This window comes from Mytilus galloprovincialis, chromosome 3 (genome assembly GCF_965363235.1).
Source record: "Mytilus galloprovincialis chromosome 3, xbMytGall1.hap1.1, whole genome shotgun sequence".
NCBI lineage: Eukaryota > Metazoa > Mollusca > Bivalvia > Mytilida > Mytilidae > Mytilus > Mytilus galloprovincialis.
The window spans coordinates 28367957-28392507 of NC_134840.1; the positions used below are offsets into that span (position 1 = coordinate 28367957).

General features: G+C 34.0%; 1 long non-coding RNA gene across 1 annotated transcript; it reads right to left on the reverse strand.

Moving 5' to 3' along the window:
• Window positions 1–19506: 19506 nt before the first annotated feature.
• LOC143066374 (uncharacterized) lies at window positions 19507–23707 on the reverse strand. The gene is made up of 3 exons (XR_012975582.1): window positions 23634–23707; window positions 21976–22726; window positions 19507–20211 (listed from the first exon to the last, which is right to left on the reverse strand). It is a non-coding gene; the product is annotated as an uncharacterized LOC143066374 (long non-coding RNA).
• Window positions 23708–24551: the final 844 nt, after the last annotated feature.

A 24551-nucleotide genomic window follows, 5' to 3' on the forward strand; every position in this document is an offset into this window, starting at 1 on the left:
GACCTTTTGGATTATAGCTCTTCATCTTTTTTATAAGCTTTTGATTTCAAATATATTTTGGCCACGAGCATCACTGAAGAGACATGCATTGTCGAAATGCGCATCTGGTGCAGGAAAATTGGTACCGTTAATGTTATTATTTTGGGATCCTCAAGGAAAACATATTTGTTTATGGGAAATAAGAATAGTCTACTTAAATACGAAAAGAATATTGAAACAGTATATAGAATGAAATTCAAAACAGTGTGGCTGTGGCCATTGATTGACACATTAAATTCATCCATTGACTGGGATAATTTACGTGAACGTGTGTCTGTAACGACCACTGTTCACGACGTACCTACGATAGACATTTAAACTGTGGGGTCACCAAAGGTTTCTTAACGCCTTTAATTATAAAATAATTCGAAAAATTAATCAGGAATAACCTTTATGTTTTGATTTATACAATTGATATAAATCAAAACATCGTGTTATTCCTGATTAATTTTTCGAAATACTTTATTAAGGTGTTGAGGACCTTTGGTGACCCCATAGTTTAAGTGTCACACTTAAAAAGTACACAGTGGGCAATGGTCGTTACATACAAACGTTCACCTAAATTGTCCCAGTCAATGGATGAATTTAATGTGTCAATCAATGGCCACAGCCACACTGTTTTGAATTTCATTCTATTTAACTGTAAACTGATGCGAATATTTGCAATAAAAGATTATTTGCTTTGTACTACGAGAGCAAAATTGTCCATCGATTTCACTTTTTTTCTATCAAGTTGGTGTGATGTACACCTATATTTTACATTCCAATGCATGTTTTTGTTACAGTTACTCATATTTATGATGATACACATACCTTGAAGATGTTCAAAGCACTTTATAGATATAGGAGTAAACAAATGATGAGAAAAGTCACCGTGGGCAAAACCGTCCTGTTAGCCAGTTGGAAATCATCGCTTTGAAAATCGCGACTTCCGGATAGCGTATACAGAATAGTAGTATTACACTGTGAAATATAAACAGCAATAACCACCGGTGTCAACGTGATGATCGTAACTGCAGTTACGATCAACCCAATATGGCGGACACAAATATAGGGAAATTTTATAAGGCTGATTTCTCCACTTCAACAGCTTATTTTCAGATTTGTATCATGTCAAGAAACATCTTTATACGCATTGCCATTGAAATATTTTGTCGGACCGGATGGAAAAGCAACAAGAAGAATGATATAAAACAAATCTGAAAATAAGCTGTTAAAGTGGAGAAATCAGCCTTCTAAAATATCCCTATATTTGTGTCTGCCATATTGGGATGATCGTAATTGCAGTTACGATCATCACGTTGACGCCAGTGAATAACTGTTCTTTCCTATATTTGAATATTTCAGTTTCACACATGAAACTCTTCATAAAATTTTACGCAAAAGGGACGATTTTTCGTTCCCTATAAATAGAAGAAGATGTGTTATGAGTGCCAATGAGACAACTCTTCGTCCAAGTCACAACTTGTAAAAGTAAACAATCAACACGGAGCCTTGACTGACACCGATTGGCGAACAGCAAGCTATAAAGCAAGTTGGTTCCCTCCGTAAAATATTCAGTATGTCTTCGGAATATACAATAACGGCCGGGTACCAGTCTTGCTATAAAGGGCCAAAACAAAAAAATGACCAGAGGAAAACCATTCAAACAGGAAAACCAACGGTCTAATCTATATAAAAACGAGAAACAAGAAACACTTATGAATCACATCAACAACAGGTTTCTGACTAAGGACAGTTGCAAACAAATGCAGCGAGTTTAAACGTTTTAACAGGCGGCAACCTTCACCCTAACCTGAAACAATAGTGGAATATCACAACGTAAAAAGACACACTATAGAAATGGCTTAACTCATTCAAAAGACATATTAACAAAACCAGTTAAACATACTCTGAATGAATACATTTGATTTCTGATACAATATAAATACAAAATTACTTTAAAAAAAAAGAGGTGCGAGATGTAAAACAATATCAGAAAGACAACTATGACCTCGGGCAAAATGCCGTTAAATAAAATAACGTACACAGTTGAATAAATATAATTTTGTTGTAAGCAGTACCTGTTACCTATTCTGTAAATTCAGCCTCTGCCAGGCGCACCACCAAACGGTGTAATTTGGGAGCTGTTATATACAGGGGCTCAATCACACCTTAACTACATGATTTATTTTGGGACTTCAACGTTAACTTTATATTACCGGGTATATACAATCAATGACCAAAAATGGGAAATTAAATATATACTTTAAAACGATATGTGCATGACTCCTCTACTAGCTATCCATACTTCTGCTTGCATAGTCCACAAAAGTTCTCCAAATGAAATTGTTCACAATTTAACGGTTTTAAAATTAGTGTCACTTGTATAATGAAGATAACTAATAAAATTGAGAATGGAAATTGGGAATGTGCCAAAGAGACAACAACCCGACCATAGAGAAAAAAAACAACAGCAGAAGGTCACCAACAGGTCTTCAATGTAGCGAGAAATTCCCGCACCCGGAGGCCTCCTTCAGCTGGCCCCTAAACAAATATATACTAGTTCAGTGATAATGAACGCCATACTAATTTCCAAATTGTACACAAGAAACTAAAATTAAAATAATACAAGACTAACAAAGGCCAGAGGCTCCTGACTTGGGACAGGTTATTTGAAGTAGCAAAAACTCTTCTCTGATGCAGGCTATAGCAATAAACTCTATATATGCATTCAATTATAGAGATGATGGATTCATCTAGGAATTCCAAGGATGAACAGTCAATAATAACTTTGAGTTGCAAATCATCAGATGATAATATTTCATTATACACTCCCATAATATGATTATCAACATTGTCATATAACTTTACTAGCATAATATTTAGGAAATGCTCCTGTATGTCTCTCAATTTTTCACAACATAAAAGGAAATGTTTAATGTCCTCGCTTCCTTTGCCATATAATTTACATGCTGAATTAGTTCCATCAGATCTGTCGAACTTAGCTATGTCATGTTGTAAAGTGTATGTTCCACACATGCTTTTTGCTTTTATACAGGCCATAGTTGAAGTAAAAGGCTCTGTTCCACAGCTATCCCATACATTGTGGGTTTTTCCTTGAGTGATATTATTGACATTTAAAACTTTAGAGAAGACTTAGATTTTATTTCTATTTTAAGTAGATCCTTCAATATGAAGAGATAGTTTTTCTTGCAATATTTTTCCACTCAATTTTTACAGGTGGCACATTAATATGATCATGTGGTGATGGTATTAAGCCATATTGTTCTGTTAAATCAACAATTTTCACAAACCAACTAGTTGAATCACGCAGTATTACAGCCAATTGTCTGATAGCAACTTCACGCTCGATAGAACCATGGTTTCTGATGATGTTGCCGAAAAAATTTAGCATACGCTTATGCGCATGCAGTACAGCCTCAACTGGAATTTGATCGAGAAGTAAGTAAACAGCAGAAGTAGCAGTGCGCTCTGGCAGATGCTGAATTTGCTTTAGAAGTTTGGTATAGTATACGGACAGTAATTTCATATCAGAAACAGAAAGTCTTATAGAGTTTAAGCCAAACAAAAGTCTGGGTAGCACATACATTTTCACCAGGTGCATCGAAACTTTAGGGTTAAGTTTATTCGATCCATGGAGCCCAGCTCCCATGAGGGCATACACCGTCTTTCTAGCTGTCTGAATTCTACTAGGTACACAATCCTTCACACCATATTTAAAATTGACAGCATGATCAATACAAAATGAGTCGCTTTTATTACATTTTGAAGAGGTTGACCATTCAACGTAAATAAATGTTCAGTTTTACTTCCATACTGTAGAGTACATGACTTCTGACTGCTTATTATTTAGCGATATTTATTTGCATAATCAGACAAGACATTAATCATTGCTTGCATCTCATACGGGTTGTTGGAAATCAGGGTGACATCGTCAGCAACAGTAGGTATACCACAGTAAATTGAACCTAAGTGAGCACCAAGACCATTCATTTCGAACAGTTTCACTTTTCCAATAGTACTAGTAACTGTTATTTTACGATACGAATTAGGCACATCTCTTGGTTTGCCCCCGTTTTTGAATACTTGGTAACATATACCACTTTTCAGATCAAACGGAAGGTTAATATGTTGAAATATAAAGTTTACTAATTTAATAATATTTTTAACAATAGGTTGACCTCCATATTTTAGATGTTCAATAGTTATCCCTTGTTCAATAGCTGCTTTTCAATTTTTTAAAGACATTATACATTTTTCCACATCATCCTCTGAGAGAAATTCAAGGGGTTGTCTATTGGTGTTAAAAGGGTCCTGCAGTATTTGTACGTCATCTTCGACCAGTTGTTTATAATTGTTGTCAAAAAATCATTATCAAAAGGGGTAGACAGTTCTTGAAAATAGTCAGCCCAAGTTTCAGCTATAGCTACAGAGTCACTATAAATTTTGTCATTATATCTCAGTATAGATGTTGATACATAGTTATGGTCCCGTTGGCGTTTGATAAGTTTATAAAATTGTTTCTGATCGGTTTCCCTAAGCTCCATTATGTTGGTAAAATTGTCACGACGCTTTGATGCTTCAAGCTTTCTCTGAGCAGACCTGGGATCTTTTTTCATTCGTTTCATCTCAATAAAGTTTTTTTCCCCTTGCTTTTGGGTCGTCCAGCTTGTTTCCATTTAAAAAAGCAATGTTTTTCTTTCCTAATGATATCAACAATTGTTTGAGGCCAAACTCTGCATTTCCTACGAGTACGTGTTCCAGATTTGTATTTTGATGGGACCAGCTCCCTTGCTGTGTCAGTAACTATTTCGCACAGATTACTTATGAAGTTATCAAATGATTCCAAATCTAACTTTTGGAGTTTAGAGTCTAGTTTATGGCTCAAATTTCTTTCATATTCATTGGTGTAAATGTTATTTCAGTCAATTTTTCGCACACACTTGTTAACTGAATCAGTTGACTTGACGATATTCTTTTCCGTTGTCCATTTGGATAGTTAAAGTAATTGGATCATGTGTAAATGTGTTATTCAGCTCTCTTGTCAGTACATTATAGGATGTGACAATATCTGTATTAAGAAGAAAGTAGTCAATTTGTGAAGAGTATTTCCCATTAAAATGTAAAATGTATCTTGCTATTTACAAAGTTTAGGTACAGAGAAGTTATGTTCATCTGCGAATAGTCTAAAGTCAATATCTTTATTATTGCTACCTTTGGGATGAAATAAAGCATTCATATCTCCTTCAAGAATAATGGTATGTGAGTCAGTATATTTTTGAATAATTTCGGAGAGTTCATCTAATACTGCTTGGTAGTCATCTCTGGAATAACCATTGCCCCTAGTTGGAAGGTATACACATAACAAAAGTATTAGGTTTGCTAGTTTTAATAAAACCCCAATAATACTGTTTCCACCATCCGGAATTTCTTTAATAATTGGTTGTTACTATAACGTTTTTCTATACATAATTGAAATACCAGCATGACCCCGACTTCTTTGAAGCGGATTATCAACTTTATCATTTTCAAAGCATTTAGTATAGGAATTGAAAAGGTTAAAATCATCAAGAATTCTATATTAATCTCTAGAATGCAACCAATGCTCTTGAAGCATTATAATGTCAAAATGTTCACTAAGTTTTTGTAGATATACTATGTTGCTAACAAATCCTTCAATGTTTAAAGATAAAATACGTATGCTATCTACAAGTGTAACTTCATCTAACAAGTCCTGCGGACCTGACCTAAACTTATATCTTCCCAGTCGGTGGGGTGCATGCACGGGATGCTCGGATAAGATTAACACGCCTTTCCCTGTTGGTCTTTCATTTCTCGGTTCACTTGCGTTTTTGCACAGATCCACACTTTTGGAGACAATGCTATATTTTTAGTCTTCTTCCTCACTCTGGGGCGACTGCGCATGTCTAAAAAAGAATTTTCATCACTTCCTGAATTTGCCTTTTCAGGGGTTTGCATTAAATAATTATCCATTTCATTTTCAAGAGAATCATTCATTATCACAGTGGATTTATCCGGTCTGACTGACGTACAGATATCATCATATTGATCATTGCAAAAATTGTGTAGAGAACTGTTTTTTTCACATTTTCAGATATATCTGAAAGCGTACTACCAGATTGTTTATGTGTTCGATAGCGATTGTTGTTATTATTGTTGTTACCATTGCGCTTTCTTCTACCCCTTTGTTTCTCATGATTATGTTTGTTGTACATATGATGAATGTGCATATCTTGTAATTTTGACATTTTATTATCTTGCTTGATTATATCAAAAGTAAAAGTTTTAATTCTTTGTTCCAGAACCCAGTCCTTTATGGAGTCTTGCTCAGCACTTTGATGATAATGAGATGCTGCATTGTGATTTTGAGAATTTTTAAACGATGGATAGTTACCATTTTGAGATAATTCATTGGCAAGTTTCTGTTTATGTATACGGAGAGAGTGCTCTAAGTCTAATTTGTCACTTTCCAGAGTTATAAAAGAGGGACGAAAGATACCAAAGGGACAGTCAAACTCATAAATCTAAAACAAACTGACAACGCCATGGCTAAAAATGAAAAAGACAAACAGAAAAACAATAGTAAACATGACACAACATAGAAAACTAAAGAATAAACAACACGAACCCCACCAAAAACTAGGGGTGATCTCAGGTGCTCCGGAAGGGTAAGCAGATCCTGCTCCACATGTGGCACCCGTCGTGTTGCTTATGTGATTACAAAATTTTAATCCGGTAAATAGTCTAATTCGGTAGGTCACATTCATGAAAGGGAAGGGAATTGTAGTTACGACGTAAGAAACATATCCGATATCATTTGTGAAACGGTTATTCCATAACGGTCAACCAACTCGTGATGGCGTCCGTAAAATTTACGAAGGGATGATTTCAACTTCACCATTTTGGAACTCTTGGTTTAATAGCTTCCTTGTGAGCAGCAACCCTCTATCAAGAAAATCATGATAGGAAATGCAAGCACGGGAATATCGTATCAATTGGGAGATATATACCCCGTATGCAGGTGCTGCTGGAATGTTGCTACTTAGAAATGGAAAGTTCACAATTGGAAAGCTGAAATCATCTCTTTTGTCGTAAAGTTTTGTTTTCAACCGACCCTCATTGTCAATTTCTAGATGTAAGTCAAGATATGAAGCCGACTTAACTGTATCTGTAGTATCCTTTATCTCTAGTTCGATGGGATAGATGCGTTCCACATAGTCACCAAATTTTGAATTGTTTAGTGAAAGAACATCATCTATATAGCGGAAAGTAGAGTTAAAGGATATTGCTAACTTCTTATCTTTCTTCCTAAGAAGTTCCTGCATGAAGTCAGCCTCATAATAATAAAGAAACAAGTCGGCAAGTAGAGGGGCACAGTTTGTTTCCATTGGAATGCCGACAGTCTGTTGAAAAACACGTCCTCCAAACGAAACAAATATGTTGTCAATCAGGAAATCAAGCATCTTGATAATATCAGTTTCAGAGAATTTTTTGTTTGAATCAGAGTGATTCTTTACAAAGTAGGATTTATCCCTCCCTAAGACAAGATACTTGTATCTACGTTGGCCATTCTTTTTTATGAAGCAAAGTAATACCAACTCTTTCAATTTGTCTTTTAGTTTGGAATGTGGAATACTTGTGTAAAGAGTCAAATATTTTAATACTGTTACAAGATGAAGGAGAGTTAGATTGTATGTACTCTAAAAGATCTTTGGAATTTTTAAGTATCCACATCTGATTCACGCCACCTCTAGAATAGGCAGTTTCAGAATAACTTTGAAGCCCGTCTTTGATTGCTGATAAAATAGATGTTAATAATTTAGAAAGAGGTTTCGTGGAGCACTTGGAAGACCCAGCAATATACCGTTGTTTGTAAGGACACTTATGTAGTTTAGGTATCCAATACAGTGATGGAAGATCCAGTTCTTCATCTTTGGTTGAAATTCCAAAGGAACATAGAACAGAACTATGATTATCCAGGATTTCTTCTTTGGTAAGTGTCGTGAGGGTATATGTTGAGTTTCCAAGTGAATTGTCAATACCTAATTCGTTTATCAAGCAGTTAATGTAATGACTTTTACACACAAAAACGATGTTATTTGGGGCTTTATCTGCGGGGACAACAACATATTTGTCATGGAGGTCGGATAGGTCTTTTGCAACATTTGGGTCTTATTTATGATCTACTAGTTGTCAATTCTTTTTGTAGGTTAGAGATATCAGTTTGTAGTTTATAAATTGTAGAGTCTTGAGCTCTTAATAGCTTTTCTTTCTTACTCAAACAATATTTTAGATGTGCAATTTCATAAAGATACATGTATCTATAACCCATGTCGCCAGGGTTTTTTGAGACCGTGCTAGTTCCAATTTTAGAATGTGCAACCGGAATATCCAGTTCGTTTTTGTCTATTCTAATGTCATGCATATCACTCAAGTTAGTTGACATAATTGGCTTTTGTTTAGAGACACTAGTTTTTTTTGGTTGGATTTCTGCCCTTTTGTTTTACTACATGTACAAGTGTTTGATTTGCACTAACAGTATTAGGTATAAGCACCTTAGGTAAAGTTTGTTCCATAACATCAAGCTTTGAGCTTTCCAAATTTTCACATGCACTAAGTTTTCCAGAGTTGTTAAGGCTAGGGGTTCCCAAATTAGTAACACGATGGTTAAGAACATTAGAGCTCTCGGAGTCATTTGCAACAGAAGCTTGTAAGCTCATGCAGCTACGAAAAATATATTGTGCTGAGTAGTCGGATTCATAATATCTTATGTCTTTAGGTGATAGATGCTCGCAGGAGTAATGAAGCCATTTGTCACACGTATCACACCCTATTGCTTTTGAAGAAAATTCACATGGATCATTGCAGAAAGGGAAGATATTGGCAGGTGCCACTGACAAGGTATTATTATTGTCTATATGGAGTACATTTTTAGAGTCCCTAGAATTGGTGCATTTATTACTTGCATGGTCATTTGAACTATCAAGAGTTTGTAGGTAATGTTTATAGTAGTTCTTGATTGTATTGTTTATACTAGTAAAGTCATCATGCTGTTCTAACATACCCATGATATCTTGTAGTGTTGTTTGTATAAAGTCTATCATGTGATTTTTTTTTACCATTAAGCAGGACCTTTGAGCTTGAATGGTAAAAGTTCAGCACATATCGCTTAACAGATTTTACTTTTACTGCCTCAGAGTCATATATTACAGCACCAGATTGGTCTTTCGTGCTCGTGATGTCTAATGTGTGTTGTAAGTTGTTTAACACATTGAAGGTGACATTCTTAAAAGTTTTTTATGCAGCAGCTGAGAATACCAAGACAAGATTACTAGGACTTATTTATGGCGTGACAGAGAAAAAACGGTTGGCAGCATCAAGTTTTTTCTTAACAGCCTTTTGTCGGTCAAGAGTATACTGAACAGTTTGATCTGTAATAGTAGCCTTAGTGTTTTTATGTTTTCTTGATTTAACAACTCCCTCGCCGGGTGTAAAAGGCAAGTGCTTAGCCTGGACAAGAGTACTTCTACGCACCACATCCATTATGTATTGTTTTTATCGTTGTAGAGCCTGGTCGAGAGGGGTCATGTACACTTGGGACTGACTCGAGATAAAAATAATCTGATAAACACAGTACTTTAAAAGTTAAAAAGTTACTTAAAAAAAAGGCTAAACATAAATGGAATAATGTACAAACGATACGCGGGACTAATGATGAGATATTTACAGCTAAAATATACGTTCAAAAGGGACAATAGCTCCGGATTGCAGAAAAATAACAAAATTGTCAAGATTGCGGTACTTTTCCTAAAAGATCGGCAAGTACAAAACAGCTAATAGTGTCAATGGGATAATTAAAATCTACCAAGGAACACTTAAAGTTAAAATCGAAGTTAAAATGTGATTATGAGCACACATACTTGATCCAGTATTAAAACTATGGTATATCTGTAGTCTAAAAACTTCTAAAACTTCTTCAGCTAAAAAAGCCGTGTCAACCATTACCATGCAGTACGGATTTTTTTTTTTAGAAAAATAAATAAATGTGTTGTTCATAGTTCGAGCACAGAAGTGATTTTTTTTTAATAATTTAAATAGTGAACCAAAAGGTAAAACAATCTATACAGAGGAACAAGCGATCAGTATGCTGGAGTTTCTTATTGACAACATTTTGTTGAATTTGGAGGTAGACCTTTTCAACAAATTGTCGGCATTCCTATGGGAACGAACTGTGCGCCTCTCCTTGCCGAACTCTTCTTATTTTCATATGAGTCGGAGTTCCTTCAGACACTTGTCAAAAACAAGAAGATAAAAGAATCCAGATCATTTAATTTCACATTCAGATATATTGATGATGTTTTTTCCATTAACAATCCTAAGTTTTCTGATTAAATTCCATTAATATATCCCTCAGAATAAGAAATAAAAAAAAACAACAGACACGGCTTCCTCCACCTCATTTTTAGACTTATACCTCGAATTTGACATACGCACACATCTCAGTACCAGAATCTATGTCAAACGAGACGATTTTAATTTTAAAATTATCAATTTCCCCAACCTCAGTAGCAATATACCAACTTCACTTGCATATGGGATATAGTTATGAAAGGTACCAGATTTATAATTTGATACGCCAGACGCGCGTTTCGTCTACATAAGACTTATCAGTGACGCTCAGATCAAAATAGTTAGAAAGCTAAACAAGTATAAATTTGAAGAGCATTGGGGACCCAAAACCAAAAAAAAAAAATGTGCCAAATACGACTAAGGTAATCTATGCCTGGGGTAAGAAAATTCTTAGTATTTCGAATATTTCATAATTTTACAAACAGTAAATTTATAAAAATGACCATATAATTGATAATCATGTCTACTCCGAAGTGCTGACTACTGGGCTGGTGATACCCTTGGGGACGAAACGTCCACCAACAGTGGAATCGACCAAGTGGTGTAAATAGTTATCAAAGGTACCAGGCTTATAATTTGATACGTTAGACGCGCGTTTCGTCTACACAAGACTCATCAGTGACGCTCAGATCAAAATAGTTAGAAAGCTAAACAAGTATAAAGTTGAAGAGCATTGAGGACCCAAAATTCCAAAATATTGTGCCAAATATGCCTGGGAAAATATATGTTTCGCAACGTTTTAGGTATTCGAGAGCTTGCAGCTTCTACTTTTAAAACGACACCACTGTCTGAGTAGAAAGTTGACGAACTAGTGGTATGTCAAAGAACGCCTTGTCCTTTTTCTAAAAAAAAATTCATCGGAAGGTACCAAGACCTTTTGATAAATATTCCGTATCAACTTTACAAATAGTACATGAGGGTCTTGAAGTATAGATTCTAGGTACTTACGTTGTTTAGCATCTTAATAAATTGTTATAATATTCTTTTATTTGTTTTAATGATAATACTTTTACTGTTTAGTCTGTTTTTAGTGATACCCATTTGACGTGGCTCTGTACTTATACATTGTCATTTTGTTATTGTTCTATGGTAAAAGATTTGTATTCTTGTCTTTCATTTTCCCTAATATTCTTTGTCTATATGCCTTGTTGTGTTTCTTTTTTACATATGACGTGTCCTGTACTTAAACATCCCGTCGTTGTGCTATTGTGCTATGGTGTATCCTTGTCTTTCATTTTTGCTAATGTGCTTTGTATATATGTCTTTAATATTGTGGGATTTTTTTTTGTTACATGATTGTTTGTATTTATAGTGATTTAGATGATAACATAATGTTGACTGCTTTACCTCTATTCTGACATATTTACCTATTATGTCTATTTGTTTTGTTCACACACCGTTGTCAATACAATGGAATTTTATGCGACTGTTATACAAGTGAGAAGTAAAGGTAGCTTTAAAACTAGGTTTTATCCACCATTTTCTACATAAGAAAATACCTGTACCAAGTCTGGGATATGACAGTTTTTATCCATTCGTTTGATGTGTTTGAGCTTTTGATTTTGCCTTTTGATTGGGGACTTCACATTTTGAATTTTACTCGAGTTCGGTATTTTTGTGTCAAGATTCAAAGTTTTATTTAGAGTCGATATTCAATGAACTACATAACACAAACTCTAGTGAGCTTTTCAAATCGACTTATTTTAATTTTTATCACACACTAAATACCTATCAAATGTGGTATATTTTAAAAATGGTGAGATGAGATTTAACAAGAAATGTGGAAACATCAAATAACAAAAATGCATTACAAATTGTATCAACAAATTGTATTAACACGAAAGTACTCGCAGTTACCGAAAAGTAGTTTTAAAAAAGCCAAAAACAACTAGTAATCCTGTGTTAGGATGCTAACACAAAAGTCGCCAAAACGGACCCCTATTCATTGTTCTGTGGTATCCATAGTGCTTCTTAACATTTATGAAAAGTGTCATTATATTTAAAGTATTTTGACTTTTTTCACATTTTTGCTGTTTCCATGGTAACGGCGGCCATTTTGGAAATTTTAGTGTCAAAAGTCATGTTTACATATGCTAGGCAATGTTTGTTTTAAGTTTCATCAATTTTAAACCATTTTGAAATTTTTCACATTTTAGCAGTTTCCATGGCAACGGCGGCCATTTTGGAAATTCTTAATCCAGAAGTCAGGTCTACATAATCTAGGCAACATTTATTATAAGTTTCATTAAATTTGAAGCATTTTGAAATTTTTCATAATTTTGCTGTTTCCATGGTAACGGCCGCCATTTAAAAAAATCCAAAGTCGAATTGCTGATGCAAATTGTTCTCTCCATAATTAATAATAATAAATCATGCATCAGAGACTGAAATCAACCAAAACACTCCCCGGGGATTTATAATTCGTTAGTAAAGTTGTATGACCGAGAGCCCTGGTCTCTATCACTGAGTCTCCGAATAACATATTTCGTTATCTTTAATTATTTATGCAACGCATATCTTCTAAGATGCATATTGATTGATTGACTGGTGTGTAACGCCACTTTTAACACTATTGTCCTATTTCGTAGCGGTCAGTTTTTATTGGTGGAGGAAGCCGGACTGGAGTGCCTAGAGAGAACCACCGACCATTGATAGAAAAACTGAAAGATACCAGAGGTACAGTCAAACTCATAGATCGACAGTAAACTGACAACGACATTGTTAAAAAATAAAAAAAAGACAAACAGACAAATAAAAGTACACAAGACACAACATAGAATACTAAAGACTAAGCAACACGAACCCCATCAAAAACTGGAGTGAAAGGATCTCAGATGCTCCAGAAGGGTAAGCAGATCCTGCTCCACATGTAAAAGGTGCTAAAAATTGGAGATCTATGACACAATTTGTCGTCAAAAGTATGCAATCCTGTTGTTACAATTTATCACATTTAACCTACTCATTAATTCGCACTTTGATTTTAAAGACGCACACAAAACAAAATTGTAACAACGAGACACCCTTTAATGACGTTATGAGCATTGCAATGAGCTAAAATATACATAGGAATATATCGAAATATGGAACCTCGATCAAAAGCGAAGAACTGGATCTTTCATCACTGTATTGGAAACCTAAACTACCTAGATTAGTGTAAATCAGATGTGGATCAGATTGTTTGTCGAAAAACACGTCATCCAAACGTAACACATATGTTGTCAATCAAGAAATCAAGCATCTTGATAATGTCAGTTTCAAAAAATTTTGTTGTTTGAATCAGAGTGATTTTTTACAAAGTAGGATTTATCCCTCCTTACGACAAGATACCTGTTTTAAGGTTGGCCATTCTTTTTTTATGAAACAAATCAGGACCAACTCTTGTAATTTGACCTTTAGTTTGGTACGCGGAATCATTGTGTAGAGTGAAGAAAAGTCAAATGTTTTGATACTATTGCAAGATGTAAGAGTCTTAGATGTGTATGTACTTTTAAAGATCTTTTGATTTTTTTAGTATCCATATCTGATTCACGCCACCATTTTTCCTTTGTCTGTAAGGACACTTATATTGTTAAGGTATCCAATACAGTGATTGAAGATCAATTTCTTCATTTATGTCCAAGTTTCAAAGTAACTTAGAACAGACTTATAATTATCCCAGATTTCCTCTTCTGCATGTGGCGTGGGTGTATTTGAGTGCCCAAGTGAATAATCCATACCTAAGTCATTTATCAAGCAGTTTATGTAATATGATTTACACACAAAAACGATGTTGTTTGAGGCTTTATCTGCAGGAACAGCAACATATTTGTCATGGAGGTAGGACAAGTGTTTTGAAACATTTGGGTTTTTAGATATTGATGTAGGATTAATAGAATCTTTTAGTTTCCTAATACTAGTACTGATTTGTATTAACGATCATACAGTCTTAATCCATTCGGAAAGAGTATTTACGTCTGTTTTCTTGCGTTTAACCCATTGCCTGGCATAATTCTAGACTTAATCCATCAGTATTTTGAAGTTGTATATCCAATTGATGTAATTAGGTTCATGATATTTCGGGCTTTTGGATAACAAATTTAGCAGAGAAGTGTTATTGACAATTTTTAGGTCACCAGTAATTACGTGGCTAGCCAAATTATATAGGAATAAGTAACTAGCACAGATGCAAACAGGAGATTTAGAATTGAACTTGTCAATATTGAGATCCTGCAACACGTGTTGATGAATTGAATTTTTTGTTGTAATTGGTTTCGTATAGGTAATGATAGATACAGATTGATCTTTAAAATAGGGAGGTATTTTCGAGTGAACTGATTTATGATGAAGGATATTGCCACAGTTGATGAAATCGAGACCTTTGTTTGCAAAGGAAAGTTTAAGAAAGGATATTTTATCTTTTTATCTTTTCCAATACAAACTTGTTTTAAAAGTCTGTAACTCGCAATATCTGAAATGGTAGCTATCAGTTTGTATCGGTTTGAATAAGGGTTAGTAACAGTGGTTTCCAAACATAAGTTGCACAGAAAATGTTGTTTTGAAAGGGGTAGTGTAATACTTCATGCAATTGGGATGAATATTTTATGGCTTTTGTATAAATGGCAGCAGGTCATTATAAGAGACATCTTGGACAGTAGGTGATGTTAAATGTAGATGACACTGTTAAATGTAGATGACCATGACTACGTCTACGTAGAGGAGTAGAGTTGAAAATGTTCATCACATTCACTCAGCTACATGCAGGACTGGAAAGAATACCTTACTATCAATTTTGTGACTGTAACCATATGGTGTCGCAGTTCCCAAATGTTAAATCCAGTAGTCCTCTTTTTGTCTACGGAGAGGTGTTGCTAGATGCGGATTGTTAGTCATGTGGAATATTTTTTCGATGATGCAAACTTATATAGAAAGGATAGGATGACCAGGTTGACTAAAAATGCTATTATGTATATTTATTATTTTAAAAGCCAAAACTAAATTAGTGACTGAATTCACATTTTTTTCTTTTCTTCTTATCTTCTTTTCTTAAATTTCAGATTGCTGACCAAAGGTAATCATTATTGATTTCATAAAATAGCATATATTCAAGATCACAATATCCACAATGCTGCAGTTTATGTTTTGAGCGATTCGTTACTAAGTTTAATAATTTCAACTCAATAATGGAATTCTACCTTCAAAGTAAAATAACAAAAATACCGAACTCCGAGGAAAATTCAATACGGAAAGTCCGTAATCAAATGGCAAAATCGAAAGCTCAAATCAAAGTGAGCTTTAGTCTTTTATGGTAAAAATACGAATTGGTTACAAATGCATTTCATGAAAGATACCGATATATTATACAGTTTTCTTCTCCAGATTTTGTAAAATTCCTAAAAATATGTGGGATTTTGTAAAACTTCGAGCAATTATAGTAATTTTGGCTAAGGTACTACTTGACATGGATCCGGTGCTGTATATTTTGAAACTATTTCGTTCCTGGTATTGTAAAATGTCTTGATTTGCAAAACTTGTTGATTTAATTATTTGTAATTTTTCAATAACCGTAAGGGGATTAGGAAGTGGTCATATCAGAACTGTCAAAATGTAACTAAGAGAGTTGTTAGACAAGGGTCCAAAATATAGAATTTCCCAGCCCATCAACTGGGAAAAGAACTTCAGGTTACTGATGGATGCAGTTGAGGACTATGCTAGAAAATGGGTAAAGCGCGAACCAGACAAACCAGAACTGGACACTTTGTCTGAATGGATCAAAGCTATTCGATCATTTATTCAGAAACGCATTCAGAAACTACGATGTACTATGAGCACAAGGGTTTCTAACCCTTTCAAGAATCCGGAGGTTGTGGATGCTTTATCCTCTTTGCATGACAAACATGTCGTTGTTTCAGCAGATATTGCCTCCAATAATATTGTCTTCATATGTAAAAGCCACAACAGAGTTTGGAATAAACATCACAACTGGCAAGCCTACATATTCTTTAACCTAATTTACACAGGATCAAATTTTACAAAATCACAAATCTGTCTTTCTTTTGGTCAACATCATTATACTAGATACCAAAACTTCACAAAACTCCTTATAAAAACGCTACATAGCTGGATCATCAAAATGTTCGACTAAACATATTTCTGAAGTACTGACTACTATTCTTTCTACAGTAAAAAGTAAGATCACAAAAATACTGAACTAAGGGGAAAATCAATTCGGAAAGTCCATAATCACATGGCAAAATCAAATAACAAAACGCATCAAAAACGAATGGACAAGAACTGTCATATTCCTGACTTGGTACAGGCATTTTCAAATGTAGAAAAAAAAGATGGCCTTCAAAATTATTGTGATGAGATATATTCTACCAGTGGTGTTAACCAGATGTGGATTCTCAAAAATTCTAAAGATCTATTGCTTAATCTTAGATCACAATCTTTGCAATTTTGCAGCAACATTAAGAATTTTGATTTTTCTACGTTACTACTATTCCTCATGCTTAATTGAAAGATAGACTTCACCATCTCATTAAACACAGCTTTTTCTATAAAAATGTGAATCGTAGATACAAATTTCTTGATTTGGATTATAATACTTCTTATTTTGTGAACAACCACACTGAATCTACCAGAAAATATACTGAAGATGATATTATAAAAATGCTTGACGTTTTGATCGACAACATATTTGTTGAGTTTGGAGGATTGCTATTTCAACAGACAGTCGGTGTTCCAATTGGTACTAATTGTGCACCCCTACTGGCCAATTATTTTTGTACTCGTAGCAGAATTCAGTCAGAAACTTCTAAAAGACAAAAAGTAAAAGCACCTTGCGAAATTCTTTAATTTTACTTTTAGATATATTGATGATGTCCTATCACTGAATAACCCATATTTCAGGCAATACTTACATCTCATATATCCCAGTGAACTTGAAATTAAGGATACTACTTATACTAGAAGGACTGCTTCATACCGTAATCTTTTCCTCAATATTGGCACAGATAAACGACTTCACATCAAAATCTATGACAAACGGGACGATTTCAACTCCCCAATTATCAATCTCCCATTTCTCACCAGTAACATATCCTCTGTCCCTATCGTATGGTGTTTACATATCTCAGTTGATAGCTTAAACATATTCATTTATAGTGGATTGGGAAACAAGTAATTGCAACTTATATTAATCCCTTTCCACTTTGCGGGTGCGAATGCTGCCTTGTAGCAGCTTTAACCTGCTCTTTTTCGAAATCTACAAGGGTGTCTTTTACGTGCAAGAGATATAGCTCTCTCTTAACACGGGTCAGACATTTATCGTCCCCTTCCGACAAACTATCATCGTTTCTCAAGACCATACTCGCAAATGGGGTCAAGGGAGAGCCGAAATTTCAGTCCCTGAAATTTTCTCCCAGGAACGGGGATCGAACCAGGAACCTTTGTGTTGATACGTTATGCTCGTGCATGTTCACACTATACGGACTTCGTATACAGGAGTGTGCTCCTTACGCAGAAACTGCTCCAACAAAGTTATGAGAAGGAAAGATTAAAAATGACACTCCGTAAATCACGAATTGGTTGATCCATACGATGTGTGTGTGTGTCTAAATTAAGGACAGTTTTACCACGTCTTGGATTGTGATTTACCATTACGTATTTTGCTGAGTTGCTATTAGACGTGGCACGGTATTTGTTATCCAGCATTTATGTATTTAGTTATGATGTTGTATTTGTAATTCTGATCGGATATTGTAAAATGTCTTATCGTTTGTAGTTGTAATTCTATTTTTATTATTTTCTATTCGTATGTAAAAGTAAAGATATATATCACCCAGTTCCTATCTAAGATTTTAGTTTAAAGCAACTATACGTACACTATTTATTTGTTTTACAGTTTGGAAAAAAATACCGACATAGCTAGACAATACAATTAATTAACTTATTTCTAACACAATTCTATATTAATATTCTTGTAATTGTTATATAATACATCAAATGACATAGTTACAAACCTGATCTTCATCAGTATTAAAATATTAAGAAATTTACCTGTGACGTCACTTTTGTGGCGTTGACTGCGTCGTGTGAAAGACTGTTTGTGGTTCTATTGTGCTGTTTTGTGTGCTGTCCTATGTTGTTTTACGTGTTCGTTTTTATTCTGTGAATAGCATGTCAAAATGTTCTATTGTATTGCTTATTTGTGTATTTCTCTGTCCTGAATGTTGTTGGATTTATTTGTGCTGTATTATTGTCATGTAATGGTGTCATTTTAGTGTTATATTTAACATTGCTATGAAAGTGCGAGGTTTGGCTAGCCACAAAACCAAGTTCAACATACCATTTTTTTTAAATGTCCTGTATCAAGTCAGGAAAATGGCAGCTGTTATCTTATAGTTCGTTTCTGTGTGTGTTGCATTGTCGTTTGTTTTTTGTTCACTTCAGTGTTTCTGTTGTTTCGTTGTTTTCCTCTTATAGTTGTTATGTTTCCCTCGATTTTAGTTTGTAACCCGGATTTATTTTTGTCTCAATCGATTTATGACTTTCGAACAGCGGTATACTACTGTTCCCTTCTTCATGAAGGATTCCATGGCAGATAATAAAATATTAATCGCTTTGAAACCAGTTTTAATCCATCATTTTCTACATTTGAAAATGCCTGTACCGAGTCAGGAATATGACAGTTAGGCCATGATTAGGTACTTTCCGATTTGATTTCCCTCTGAGTTCAGTATTTTTGTGAATTTAATTATTATTTTTATTTGGAGAATTCGTCGGAGTTATGGTCTAAAATTTTCATTTCATTTGCGCAAGTGTCGTATTTGTTAATTTATTGAGTATCGCCTAAATCGTAAGTTGTCCAGTTGTTGTAAAACAAATCGTATGTCAATGCTTTCAATGGAGTTTATTGGAATTAACTCCGTTTTTTAATCAGCTTTAAAAAAAAAAACATGAAGTTCATGGAAATTGTTTTCTTTTATTTCAATAACATTTAAACATCAAATATTTGACAACAATATGCATAAACTAATTTAAAATGTAGTATGATCGAATCATTGCACCAGCTACACAATAATACACAATTATAAATATATAGTAAATAGATAATAATTTTTTTTTGTACACTGTAATACGGAAGCCGTTGATATGCAATTCAGTTGCTATAATATAAGCATGCGCGATAGATTTCAATGCATTATTTTTATATTCATCTTTCCTACATTGGCAGCTGAAACTTCCACACTTTGTCTTCTATCTTTGGAGTATATTTTCAAACCCCTGTACCAATCATCATCAATTTGAAATTAAACAATTATTATGGGTCTTTGCTGGATATGTTTTCGTTTGTTGTCTTTTCTGCTTTTAGTATGATATTTTTTCGTCATAACACAATGAAGCAAACGCGTATATATTTGAAAAAGAAACAATGTAAAAAAAGTCGAAAATATCAATGTAAACTGTCCTTTTGTGATTCAGTCTGTGTTTCTGAACACTGCTTACAACTACTTTGTAATATAATAGTGTATTCAAAGCATAAAAACACATACACTGCGGTTGATACAACACTTGGAATAATGTCCTGGTGTAGAAAACCATACATGGAATAAATAATGATTACCCCAGGTCTGATAATGTATATACATAGTATGTATGCAGACAGAATTGTCCGGCAGACATAATTCTGATACTGGCATGATTCACATACGTTGTTATCATTGCAAGGCACAAAGAAATACATTTCTTGATACCTTTCTGGAAAAAAAAGATAAATAAATATTTTGAAAAGGCAAATCTTCTTGCTGAATATCATCAATAATTAAAACAAAAATGCAACATCTACGTGAAAGAACCCTTGGCCTTGCATCAATTCTTTGATGCGTAGAAAAATACCCTCATTTTTCTTTAACAGTTCAAATCTCCGAACTTTCACCGAAGACAATTCCCTTGCACAACCAATATATTATATTTAATAAACACTAAAATTTGCCCATGTGTACGTCCGTCCTATGAAATTATCATTTCATTTACTTAGGAACTGCAAAAAATAGCTTCCTTAAATTTGGTAGCAAGTATATGTAAGCATCCTATACCGTTTGGGGCGATTTCACTTTTATCGCTCAATAATTTCATGTTTCCAAAAATGGAATAGTTCATAATTATACTTGTAGTTATTTTTTTCTTGTCCTGAATGTGTATGATTCAAAGTCGCCAATTTAATACCACTATGTTAAATGAACACGTGTCCGATAATAAAAACAAAATATGTTGATGGGGGAGGGGCCCTGGATATATGAATATGCAGTCACATCCGATTGGATTTGGAGCGACATGTAAGGAGCGTACCATTTTCTCTTTATGGAAACCTTGCAAAATCTTTTGAGCGGTCCGTGGTGCCTTATACAAGATAAGATTTCTGTCCCTATCAAACAAAAGCTCTTTTCCAATACATGCCAAACTACCCGCCGTTTATCTTTGGTTACCCACTTTGCAAAGCCTATGATTTATTCTAAGTTTAATATCTTATAAATAAAGGCAACAGTAGTATCCTGCTGTGCTAAGGTCAAAAATCGATTGAAAGAAAAAAAGGGTTACGAATTAAAATTGAGAGAAACACATCAACTATAAGAGGAAAACAATGGAACAACAGAAAGACTGAAGCGCAAAAAAAAAACGCCAATGCAATCTACATAGAATCATTAGATAACAACTGTCATATTCCTGACTTGGTACAGAACATATTTAAAGTAAAAATGGCGAGTTGAACCTTGTTGTGTAGCTAGTCAAACTTCACGCTTAATTGCAATGTTAAAAATACCGCTGAAATGAAAACTTTGCCTAACAGGAATACAGTACAAATGAATGCAAGAACGCTCAGGACAGAGCAATACATAAATGAATAATAAAATAGTACATTTTGACATGTTTACCACAAAATAACAACGAAAACCTAAAATTAATTGACGACAGTACACAAAAACACGAATTATTGATAGAATTACGAACTGTGCGTCATACGAATGTATCAACGCCACAAAAATTGACGTCACAGCTTTCAGGAAATATTTGTCGAAATGCGTGAAGCAAATAAAAGAATAAAACAAATATCGAAAGTATAAAATGTTGACTACTTTAGTATAATTCCAAGATTATTTTTGGTTTGTTGTTGTCTTCGTTTTTTGTTGTTATTCAGGTGCTTTAATTTTTTGGGGGGGTTGTTTTTTGCTTTTTGTTTTTTGTTTTTGCTCTTTCAAATGATTTGTACATTTTGTGCTTTCCAGACTTTCAGTTTCCAGTTTACTGGATGCAATATAGCTTTAAATATGCAAATAATATTGCATTAGAATCCGTTTACAAATTAAAAGTTCAATTTTCATTTTACTTACTTCAATTATTTTTAAATCCAATATGTTGATGTTAACATGCCTTTTGCCTTTTTTTTATGATGGTTGAGTTGCTCCATCATTGACAAATACCCTACGTCTCCTTTTATTTATATCTTAAAATTAAATTAATTACCTTTTGCCTTTCGTAATCGAGAGTACACAACCAACAATGCAACTCCCATAGGTATGTATAACAAAACATATTCACATGCAATAATGAGAAGGTGCTCATTCGGATTAAAACCACAAGTCATTGGTTCTAGTTGAAAGTTTGATGTCACGTCAATTCCATTGGGTTGGTGAGGAGTTGTAACACTTTGAAGGGCAATAACACTTAGCATACAAAGAGCTGTGTAAGTGAAAAACACGTATTTCAGAATAACAATTTTTGAATTTCTAAAATGCACACCAATAGCGGAACCAACAATTACAGCTATTGACAAAACGCCACAGAACATTGGAATTGGATAGAAGTCACTGCATTGTATTGAGTTCGGTTCCGGTTTTAAGTAGGCGTGTCTAGCAACAATTACATTAGCTGAACAGTAGCATATTTGTATAAATCCAAACAAGTTCGTCCACCATAGACTCCAAACTGATGTTCGGCGTCGCTTTTCATGAAGTGGATATAGCAGAAAGAAGAATCCAAAGAACAGCGATAGAAAAATGACGGTCATCTGTACCACTTCAAACATCTGCATTAGATCATGGTCAGCTTTTAGTCTCCGTATTAGCTTGGTGATAAGAATGTGGATTCGTGGATTGTCAGCAATAGTTGGAAGATCTATGTGATTCATAATCAAAGTGTTGTTCGTTAACTCTGTTAATTGAAGATCTGTGTGGTCCATTGTGGAAGTGTTGTATGTTAAGTCTGTGCAATTTTCCTACCAAAGATAAAGTAAACAAAATCAGATATTATAATCTGTCGACTTAATTGGTCCAATGTTCAATAGTTCTTAATGACTGAAAAGCGAGAAAAAACACAATGCAAATTTCACCAAAAAAAAACTGTTGTATTAAATTGTCTTATAAAATGTTGGGCGTAATCTCAGTTAGATTTATTTTGTAAAACAAATTGAAATAAAAGGAAACGGTCGTAAAGCAGGTGGAATATGTAACATATGTGAGTAAAAACAAATGAAGTTTACGTAAATAAGGCAGCGTAAATACAACAAACACAATATGTAAGAATATACAACTTCCAGACAACATATCAGCCCTCAACTATGTCAACATTAGACAAAAATCAACTGTATGCTAAACCGGCCAAAATCGCCAGAGGGTATATATTATTTGTTATAGGTGAAAATGTAAAAACTATAAAATGAAAATATATCATACTTTATATTGTAAAAGATGTGGAAAAGATGGTTCGTTCATGACTGAAGAATTACAAAAAATGATATTTTCAAATTCTTTTATCGAAAACCTCATATAATCTAACAATTGACACGCTTATCGGGATTAATGCATCTTTGGTTTAAACCTTACACCCAAGAATGATACTAACAATTAAAATGTTGCTTCGCTGTATTTGTCAATGCGTCAAATGGCAAATAGAATATGCAATAAGTCGAATTAAAATTGATGTCTGAAAAAAGGCCAAAAATAAGACAGGACACGATTTAAAATGGTAAATTACTGCTGTGTTAATGCATATGATAAGTACATCAAAAATACATTTGAACGAAAGTATTTCATTCAACCAGAAAAAATAAAAACAAACTAACAAAACGTTGATGTATAGTTAGTTTGCGATTACTATAGAATCAAAATAAATAAACAACATACTTTGTAACGTCTTTTCTTTTACTAAGCTTGCATTTCCTATCCTATGACAAGTAAAAACAAGGTGCATTTTTCACCGTACCGGGAAGCAGCCAGAGGCAACATGTTATTTACTAAATATCAAAAAATGGTACTTCAGGTGTATAATCAATCTTGTTGAATTTGTTATATTTTCGGTCTTACTGGTGGAAGATTCGATATGATTATTACTCATCAAAATTGAGTTTTCCTCTTTTTTTTTTTTGTAAATGTTCAAAAGAAGGATAGGAAAAAATTCAAAAAATCATTATAAATCGCCTTTTCTTTGCTTTCTTCCAAATTAGGATCACTGTTTGTGTCATAAATGTGCTTAAGTATGTAATCAGTATCTTCCATAGATTTGATATGCAGTGGTTGAAAGGCTAAATTATCATAACTTTTTGTGTTTCCATGGCAACAATCTGCATTTTTCTGCTATAAATGTTGCAAAAGAGGAATAAAGATGTCACATAGTTTCCAACAACTCGGCCAGAAGTAGAATTTTAATCACTTGGTGTGAGACCTTTTCTGAAACTTTTTACAAACCATCATCAAGAATGAAATAAAAATCATATGTATTTCGTCTCATTTTTTGCATAAAAAAACTACGTGTAGAAAAAGTGTTTGTATAAGTTCATTGTTTGCAAAAGTATAAATTATTCGAAATACTAAGGATTTTCTTATTCCAGACATAGATTAACTTAATCGTATTTGCACAACTGTTTTTTGAATTTTGGGTCTTCAATGCTCTTCAACTTTTTACTTGTTTCGTTTTCTAACTATCTTGATCTGTGTGTCACTGATGAGTCTTGTGTAGACGAAACGCGCGTTTGGCGTATTCAATTATAAACCTGGTACCTTTGAAAACTATTTGCAAACATTACATTAATTACTGGACCTGTG